The sequence below is a fragment of the Lycium barbarum genome, chromosome 3 (assembly GCF_019175385.1).
Source record: "Lycium barbarum isolate Lr01 chromosome 3, ASM1917538v2, whole genome shotgun sequence".
In the NCBI taxonomy this organism is placed as follows: Eukaryota; Viridiplantae; Streptophyta; class Magnoliopsida; order Solanales; family Solanaceae; genus Lycium; species Lycium barbarum.
In genome coordinates, this window is record NC_083339.1 from 19,408,124 (window position 1) to 19,417,999 (window position 9,876).

The 9,876-nt window shown below is 39.5% G+C and overlaps 1 non-coding gene across 1 annotated transcript; it reads right to left on the minus strand.

Moving 5' to 3' along the window:
* Positions 1 to 6,442: 6,442 nt before the first annotated feature.
* Positions 6,443 to 6,548, minus strand: LOC132634435 (small nucleolar RNA R71). Its single transcript, XR_009580159.1, has one exon. It is a non-coding gene; the product is annotated as a small nucleolar RNA R71 (small nucleolar RNA).
* Between the last annotated feature and the right edge of the window lie 3,328 nt (positions 6,549 to 9,876).

Sequence of the window (9,876 nt, forward strand, 5' to 3'; positions counted from 1 at the left end):
TATGGGCTCAAAAACAAAATTGAATCCTTGATAAGCAGATAAACCAAACAAGCATAAGACAATATAATCAATTTCAAGTATCTGTCATCGCCTAGGTAAAGCATCAAATCCCAATATGTCAAGTCCGAATATATCAGATCCCAAACCAACATCACAATACAATCACTGAATATCTCAATCAATCATAATGCAGTGCAATGCAATAATGTTATGAATGCAATGCAATGCCATGCAAATACGGTGTACACATATGCTCCGAATGGGAATATTGATATCCCAGTAACACAAATCAGCGTGATTCGTGGAATCTAAGTGCTACCGCTCTCGAATCTTCGCCCAACAGACAGATGGGACCCCGAATCTTTGCCCAAGGGGGGATTCTCACTGGCACCACTATGAGGGACCCGCAAAGTTCATGCACTAACAATGATTTCAGAATAACATCAGATATCGGGCATGCAATTCATAATTCCGGGATGATTATCAAACATCGAACTCTCACATCACTCAAGTAAAAAGGTTTTCTGAAATGTCAATTTCACTCAGTCAACGATTTCGGGATGAACATCGGACATCGGCCTCTCACGTCACTCACGTAAAACTGAGTCCAGCTCATCAAGTATTTCATAAAGTATCATCAATATCTCAACAGTGTATCATGAAAATGAGAGTGCGTGCAATGTATGAATCACATCAATAATCATGCTCAATATCATCGGTACCAATAAATCACAATACCAATGGTGGGTACGCCAACAATATATCTGAATCACAATACCAACTGTGAGTATGCCAATAATACAACCGAATCACAAGTACCAACAGTGGATACACCAACAATATCTCTAAGTATAATACCAATAATGGGTATGCCAACTATATCATAATCAAGGTAATAAAACATAATTCAATATCTACCAATAACCCATGGCATCAAGCCAGCATAATAAAACAATCAAATCACATATAACGGGGTGGCTGGTACCAACACGCAACAAGGCCCAACCTAAGGCAATATCCAACCCAACTTCGTACCCGAAGGTCCACATGTTGTCTCCGACAATATAATCTAAATATATGATTCGCTATACGAAATCTCACCAAGGGTAATCCATAACCTACCTGGATGGCCGAACCGCAACACCAACAACTCACTCCTTTGCCTTACCCTTCCGCTGAACCTCAGAACCAAAATAGTCTAAGCATAATCAAAATCTAGATTTGAAATCATGAAGAATGATACTAATATTGTCACTATTCATTTTAGGTCAATTTCAACCCTAGAAATTGGAGAAACGGGCCCGCAAGGGCAAAACGGAAAATTCGGAAGCAAAATATCAAATTAAGCACTAAGTGATCACAACCCAATCTCTAATTACTAATTAACTCAAAGATTGGCCTAATTCTAATTACAAGTAAAACCCCCTTGGGTATAAACCCTAAGTCTTCAATGCCGAAATTCAACGCTAAAAGTGGAAGATATATGATTAATAAGCTTAGATTAGTCAATATCTAACATAAACATTATCAATTTCCTCATACATGAACCAAAGGAAAAGTTCATCAAAACCTTCCTTCAAATTCCATCACTAAGGGATTGTTAAAGGGAAAGAGAAAATCTAAGATGATTGTGATTAAGAAAGAGTAAGGGATTTGGCAAGATTTACCTTCAAGAATGTCTCCAAAATATCTCCAAGAACTGTTCCCCGAAGCTCTAATTTCGAAATGGGAAATGATGAGGGTCTAAGGCTTATTTAAATCACACTTAATGAAAATAACTAGTCTGTCACAGCCACAACGGTAGCGCGGCCACCACAACAATGCTGCTACAGTGCCCCAAAATGTCGCCATAGCAGTCTGGCCAGATATACGAGTCGCCGCCCCAGCAGCCAACACACCGAAACAGCGGTCCGCTAGGACGGTACTCGTCATTGCGGGCACCAAGTACTAGAATTCCCTAATTTTTTTAAGTCTTCAATCGAAATCCCGGGCCATTCCCGAGGCTATCTAATTACAATCCATACACACAGAACCACAGAAAAAATTTCGCTACGAACGCGTTTGTGGCCTCGAAATTTCCATCAGAGGCCTCATTGACCGAGTCAACCCCCAATTCCTTAATTCCAATTTCCCAACCCAGGTCCCAAAATGCATCCGAGTACATTCGGAAACCGAACCAATTACGCCCACAAGTTCTAAACGACTATCCGGACCTCTCGGAATCGACGGAGTTCCGAAAAAGGTTTGCTTACCCAAAATCAACTTTGGGTCAACTATTTTTCACTTTAAGCCTATATTTCACAAAAGTTTCCCAAATGCGATCTAGATACCTAGGGAAGCGTGCCAACGGTCCCCTTAGATCAAAAGTGAGCTAATCAATGCTCGAAAACGGGCGAAAATATCGCAGTGTCTATAATGACCAAACAGATCGTTACAAGCACCAAAATAAAGACCCAAGAAGCCCCTAGGAATCCTCAAAGATAGGAATTCGTGAAGGATGCAAGGATCGCTAAGCACCTAACTGGGGCAGAATTTATGAGAAAATCTCAAAAATTCATGCCATCAATCAACCACAAAGAGTCAGCCAACCTAGAATCTCAAACCGGAGAAGAAATTTTGAGAATATCTCAAAAATTTTGTATCTGTGAACTGGAGCAGCAATTTTAAGGGGACCTCAAAATTTCCCGCAATTCGAAAGATTCTGCACGAGAATTCGTCGATCAAGATTTAAAGTGGGGCAGAATTTTTGTAGAAATGGTCTCAAAAATAGATTCCATCTATAACTACTGGAGCCAAAGGAGTTTCGAGTCCAGAAAAACTGAAAATGCGACAGCGCCAATATGAATCAACTTTGAATAGGAAAAAATTAACCTATTTTGAGGCAGGTCTCCAGGACGTCTAGAGGACGACCCTTTTTTCTAACTTTGTTTCATGTGCAGGAAATGGTTTGCTAAAAGAAGGATCGGACAGCTGCGAAAATTAGGTTTCAAGACGAATATTTAGCCACAAGGGCTATAAGGGTTTATTGCCATTGGGGCAAATACCCAACCACGAGAGATATAAAGGATTTGAATGCCACAAGGACAAATACCCAACCACGAAGGCTATAAAGGATTTGAATGCCATAAGGGCAAACACCTGGCCATTACGGTCTACAAAGAACAAAAGGCCATAATGGTAAAATATCCGAATGAAGGGTTCGTAGTAAACAGCACCGCATATTTGACCACGAGGGCCACAGTCAGCATAAAAGATAAAAAAAAATACGATTTAGACAAAGGGACCATATCAGTCATTCGCACCACTTCTTCTTATTTGTCACGAAGGTCATTGCATATCTATTTTCCTGCAGAGGGCCATCACTTCTTCTTATTTTTCGTAAGGGCCATTATATGTCTATTTTTCTGTTGCCGAGAAGGCCATCACTTCTTCTTATTTGTCATGAGGGCCATTTCATAGCTATTTTTTTGCTGCCAAGAAGGCCATCACTTCTTCTTATTTGCCATGAGGGCTATTGCATGTCTATTTTTCTGTTGCTGAGAGGGCCATCACTTCTTCTTATTTGCCATGAAGGCTATTGCATATCTATTTTCCTGCTGCCAAAAGGGTCATTCATACAAACATGACAAGAGAGCCATTCATACAGATATGCCAAGAGGGTCATTCACACAAATATTGTCGTGAGGGCCGTTCATACAAACATGCCAAGAGGGTCATTCATACAAACACAGACGTGAGGGCCATTCATAGAAACATATTCATGAGTGTCATTCATACAAACACTGCCATGAAGGTCATTCATACAAAACACTACCATGGGGGCCATTTCATACAAACATTGCCGTGAATGCCATTCATATTTTTCTTATTTTCCGAGAGGGCCATATTCATACACACATGTCGAGAGGGCCATATTTATATAAACATATACCGTGAGGGCCATATTCATACAAAAATATGCCGTGAGGGCCATTTATACAAACTTGCCGAGAGGGCTACTCATAGAAATACGCCCGTGAGGGTCATTTCATACAACATGCCGAGAGGGCCATTCATACAAACACAACCATGAAGGACATTCGTATAAACTGCCGAGAAGGACATTCATACAAGCTACAAGATATAATCAAAGGATTAAAAGCGATGTCAAATCGTTCAGATGACTACAATATTTGCTCCAAGGGTCAAGGCGCTGTAAAATTGATCGCAAGACTGCAGTATTCACTACGAAAGTTAAGACGATGTAAATCCAGTCAGGTGGCCGCAGTATTCCTCAGCAAAATCAACCAACGTCACTCAGCAAGTGGAAGCACAGCTACAGCCGCTAGATGGAGCAGGCTAATCAAATCAAATCCAGCTATATGAGGAGCAAACATGGAACATTTTATTGCGCAGCTGATCGAAATAGGGTGCCCATGAGAGTCAATCTCTCCGGCCAGGACTTGGAAGACTGCTCCTTGATGTGCTTGGAAATTATGGCCAATCCAAGGCCTTTTTATGAGAAGCTTTACTGGTATGTGAGAAAGTTAGTGTCTATTTAATGTGTTTTTAGTGTTTTTCAGGTAATGGAACAGTTTTGGAATGAAAATAGTTAAAATGCAGAAGTTGGCCGTAATTTTAATATACGGACCGTATTCTCAAATGCGGGCCATATTCCATGGGCGTATTTAAAAATAAGCAGAACTAGAAAGGCATGCTAAGAATATGGTGAAATATGAACAACTTTTACGGACCGTATTCCACTTTACGGTCTGTATTTCAAAGCGTATTTAATCATTTAGACACTTGACAAAAAGTTGAAGTTTTGCAAGTTGAAAGACAATCAAGTAGAAGACGGACCGTAAAATAAAATACGGTTACGGTCCGTATTCCAGGAGGTTGCAGTTGCCCATATCTTGAAGGAAACCCTAGGCGTAAACTGGTTTACGGTCCGTATTGTGAAAAACCGGACCGTATTATGTACCGACGGGGAAAAAGTGTAAATCTGTAACTTTTACATTTTTAGAACCTATAAATAGCCCATTGTAGTGTTTTAATTATTATTGGTTGCTTTTTTTTTTTTCTCTTGACTTAGAATAACAAATACTCTCTAGTTTTTGGAGATTCAAACATTAATTCAAGTATTATCAATTCCTCTTTTCTTCCAAAGTAAGCAATTATGAATTCTTCAATTTCTTATTTCTTATTCTTTGTCATGAGTAGCTAAATTCTCTTACTAGGGTTGTGAACCCAATGATGGGTGTTTTGTGATTGGGTTTGTGATTGATATATGCATAATGGATTGTTAGAGTTTATTTATTATTCACTCTTCATTTATAATTAATGGTTGCAAACATTGATTAAAGCCATAAATCTTGATTTGTTTGGGAAAACAATTAGGGTTTGGTAAGAATAAATAACAAGAACTCAAAGCTTTAACTTTGTTTGATAAATTCACTTAGGAATAAGAAAATTTTACTTAGCATAGTTAACCATTCTTCATATCACTTTCTTATATTTGGGAAAATTATAGAAAGAAATAATCTTTATTTATTGAGAAATAGTAGAGATTCACATAGAGGTTAAGTGCATTCATATAGCAATCCATTAGAAGTATATCAAGATCAATATCCATGATCATACACTTTATCTAAAGGGGACACAACCTAGGTTTCTTTTACCCTAAATTACACTCCAAAGAAATTAGTTAGCCATTAGTCCTAAACAACCAACTTTTACCAAAATCATCGGATTAAGACATTAGACCTAAATTAAGCATTCTATGATTGTAGTAAACGTTTCACACCATATTTCATGTGGGATTCGACCCCAACCTAGTTGGGTTACTATATTTGAAATCATCCGCTTTACGCTAATAAAAGGTGTAATTTGAGATATAAAAATTTTGGCGTCGTTGCCGGGGAATACGGTTTTGAAATTACTAAATAGTGGTTGTTTTGATTGAAGTCTTTTTCTTATTCTATCACACCTTGTTTGCTATTCCTTATAAACCAAGTGAACATGAATCAGAATCGGCAAAACCAATGTGCTGGTAACCAGGGGAATTGATTGAATAATCAGGCGAATAAATCAGATGAAGAGAATGTTTTCGCTGATCTTATTCCAGAGGAGTACTATGTATCTACGATTGTTCATCCTCGAGTTGGAGCTGTAAGCGTAAAAATTGACTCCTCTTTATACCAGTTGTTGAAGCTGGAGGTCTACTTTCAGAACTCTACCGGGAATGACCCTCAATGTCATTTGTAGAATTTTGTGGATATATGTGCTAATCATGTCCAAAACAATATTTCACAAGATGCTATTCGGCTGAGGTTATTCAAATATTCCTTAGCTGGAGATGCAAGAGCATGGTTCGAGAAGCTGCCCCGAAATTCTATTACTACATGGGCAGAGATAGTAGCAGTCTTCCTCAAGAAATGGTACCCTCCTAGCAAGAAGGTTGGGATTCATGATAAGATCTATGAATTTAAGCAGCAACCGGGGGAACAATTATATGAAGCTTGGGAGAGATTTAATAAGTATTTGCAGAAAATTCCAAATCATGTTTTTTCGGAGAACATATTAATGGAGAAGTTCTATCGAGGGCTGGATCCAGTAACACAATCAATTGCAAATAATGCAGCTGATGGCTGTTTTATGAATAAATATTATCGCAAAGTGACCAACATACTTGATAGGCTGTCTACTCACAATCAGGCTTGGCACTCAAACAATGTTGATATTGTGCCTTATGGTAGTTTCATGATCCAGAATATGGTGAAGGAGAATCAAGATATCCAGCAGACATTAGTTGAGCTTGCAACCTATTTCCTTGCTAACTAGGAAGTTTGATGATACCCAGATCAAGAAGGTAAATGTCTGCGAAGATGAGTCAGGTGTGCCGAAAGGGATGTACCAGGTCCAAGAGGGTCCATTCCATGAGGGGCCTCCTAGGCAGGTTGAAGATGCAAACTATATGAACAATTATCAAGGGGGTTATCACAGGTAGAACTACCAAGGTGGTTACCAGAATCAGAATCAATGGAGACCTCAGCAGAGTCAAGATGCTTATAACAACAACTACTCAGGGAAATATAATAATAATTATGGTGGTACGAACCAAGGGAGCTACAACAATATCAATAATTTTGGGAACAAGAGTTTCAATCCTTATATACCACCGAAAGGGCAATCACCAGAGCAAGGTAGTTCGAGGGTTAAAGCAATGCTTGAGAAGATTCTAGAAAATCAATCAGAGGACTTTACCTAGGCAGACAGAGACAGTAGGTTCCCATACAATAGTTATTCAGAAGCTCAATTCACAGATAAGGGATATTTCTAGAGAGCAGCACCCTCCTAAAAAGGGAGGAATTCTGAGGAACAATGCTCCAACTTCGAAGAATGGCGGAGGCGGAGTAGACCGTGTGTTCGCCATCAGTACTAAGAGTGGTAAAATACTCCAAAGTGTTTATAAGAAGTTTGTTGAGCTTGAGCCGATAGATGAAGAAGAATACATGCAATTTGAAGCACCAGTCATTGTTGATGCGAATCTGACTGACGATAAGGTTGCTGATATTCCAAAGATTGTGAAGGAGGCTGATGACACGAGCAAGCAAACTGTGAAAGGGGATCCCCGGCCTTTGACTCAACTTTTCAAGTCTAAACCTCCCTTTCCTCAGAGGTTGGTAAAGAAGAAGGAAGATGCTAAGTTCGAGAAATTTTATGATCCGCTGAAGCAGTTATCTCTGAATTTTCCCTTCTTGGAAACTATCAAGGAGATGCCCGATTTTTCTAAATATTTGAAGGACCTGCTGACCAAGAAGAAAATGGTGCAACATGAAACCGTGAGTATGACTCATACTATGAGTTCCATCATTTCAACAACTAGTGTTTACAAAAAGAGAGATCCTGGGGCGTTCACCATTCCTTGTTCTATTGGGCACCATGATTTTACTCGTGCTTTGTGCGATAATAGGGCGAGTATTAATTTGATGCCACTTGCTATATACAAATAATCAGGTTTGGGGATGCTAAAGCTGACTACTATAAGGTTACAGATGGTTGATAGGTCTATTAAGAGGCCTGTTGGCATGGTTGATGATGTTTTTGTGCGGGTTGGTAAATTTATATTGCCCGCTTATTTTGTGATTGTTGACTGCATTGTTAATTGGGACATTTCTATTATTCTAGGGAGACCTTTTCTTGCTATAGGGAAAGCTCTGATAGATTCGAAGAAAATGAAATCAAGTTGCGAGTCAACAATGAGGAAGTTACTTTTCAGGCTAGCAAGGAGATGAAATTACCAAGTTCTTACGAGAGCATTTCGGTAATTGATTTGTTTTATGTTGTTGATGAAGCAGTGGAGTTCAAGATGAAAGAAGAAAGTTTGGGTGAAGCTCTAGCCGGTATTCTTGTGAAATTTGATGCTTAAGACATAAAGGGAGATAGTTAATTTGCTTGTTAGGTTGGGTTCATATTCTTACCACCCAAAGAAGCTAAATCTTCATCTGGAAAATAGAACAACTTCTCCAGCAAAGCCTTCAATCATTGAGCCACCTAAGTTGGAGCTTAAGCAGCTCCCATCACATCTAAAGTATGAGTTCCTTGGTCCGAACAATACATTGTCAGTGATTGTTTCAGTCTTACTGACTGAGGAGCAGATTCTGCAGTTTTTGGAGGTATTGCGTGAATATAGGCGTGCTAATAGTTAGACCATAGCAGACATTCGAGGAAATGCTTCTGGGATCTGTGAACATAAAATCCAGTTGGAGGAGGATAGAAAGCCGAGGTAGAGCATCAAAGGAGACTGAACAAGAATATGCAAGAGGTAGTCAAGAAAGAGACAATCAAATGGTTAGATGTTGGAGTAGTTTACTCGATTGCTGACAGTAAATAGGTGAGCCCTGTCCAATGTGTTCCTAAGAAGAGCGGCATCGCAGTGGTGCCCAATGCAATGAATGAGCTGATCCTGACAAGGACTGTAATCGGATGGAGAGTTTGCATGGACTATCGCAAGCTCAACACTGCCACTTGCAAAGATCACTTCCTTATGCCTTTTATTGATCAAATGCTTAATCGGCTAGCGCGGCGTTCTTATAATTGCTTCTTAGATGGATACTCTGGCTACAATCAGATCAACATTGCTTTAGAAGATCAAGAGAAGATGCCTTTTACTTGTCCTTATAGGTCGTTTGCGTTCAGCCGAATACCCTTTGGGTTGTGTAATGCACCAGCCACTTTTCGGAGGTGCATGATGTCGATCTTTTCTGATATGGTAAAAGACTTCTTGGAAGTGTTCATGGATAATTTCTCTGTTATGGGTGATTCGTTTAATGATTGTCTTGGCCATCTAGGTCAAGTGCTAAAAAGATGCGAGGAGACAACTCATGCTAAATTAGGAGAAGTGTCACTTTATGGTGAAGGAAGGAATCGTCCTCGATCATAAAATCTCTGAAAAGGGAATTGAGGTCGATCAAGTGCCTATCTCAGTCAAAGGTGTCCGAAGTTTCTTGGGATATGTTGGGTTTTACAGGCGCTTCATCAAAGATTTCTCCAAGATTGCTAACCCGATGTGCAAGCTTCTTAAAAAAGAGGCTATGTTTGTGCTTAATGACAAGTGCCGAAAGGCGTTTGATGAATTAAATGAGCGCCTCACTACGACTCCTGTTATTGATACTCCTGATAGGTCTTTGCCCTTTGAATTGATGTAGGATGCTAGTGGTTTCGCGATAGGTGCTATGCTTGGCCAGAGGCATAATAAAATTATGCACCCGATCTACTATACAAGTAGAACACTAAATGCTGCCTAGTTGAATTACACAGTGATGGAGCAAGAGCTACTTGCAATAGTTTTTGCTTTTGAGAAGTTTCGGGCCTATTTGTTGGGGTCCAAAGTCG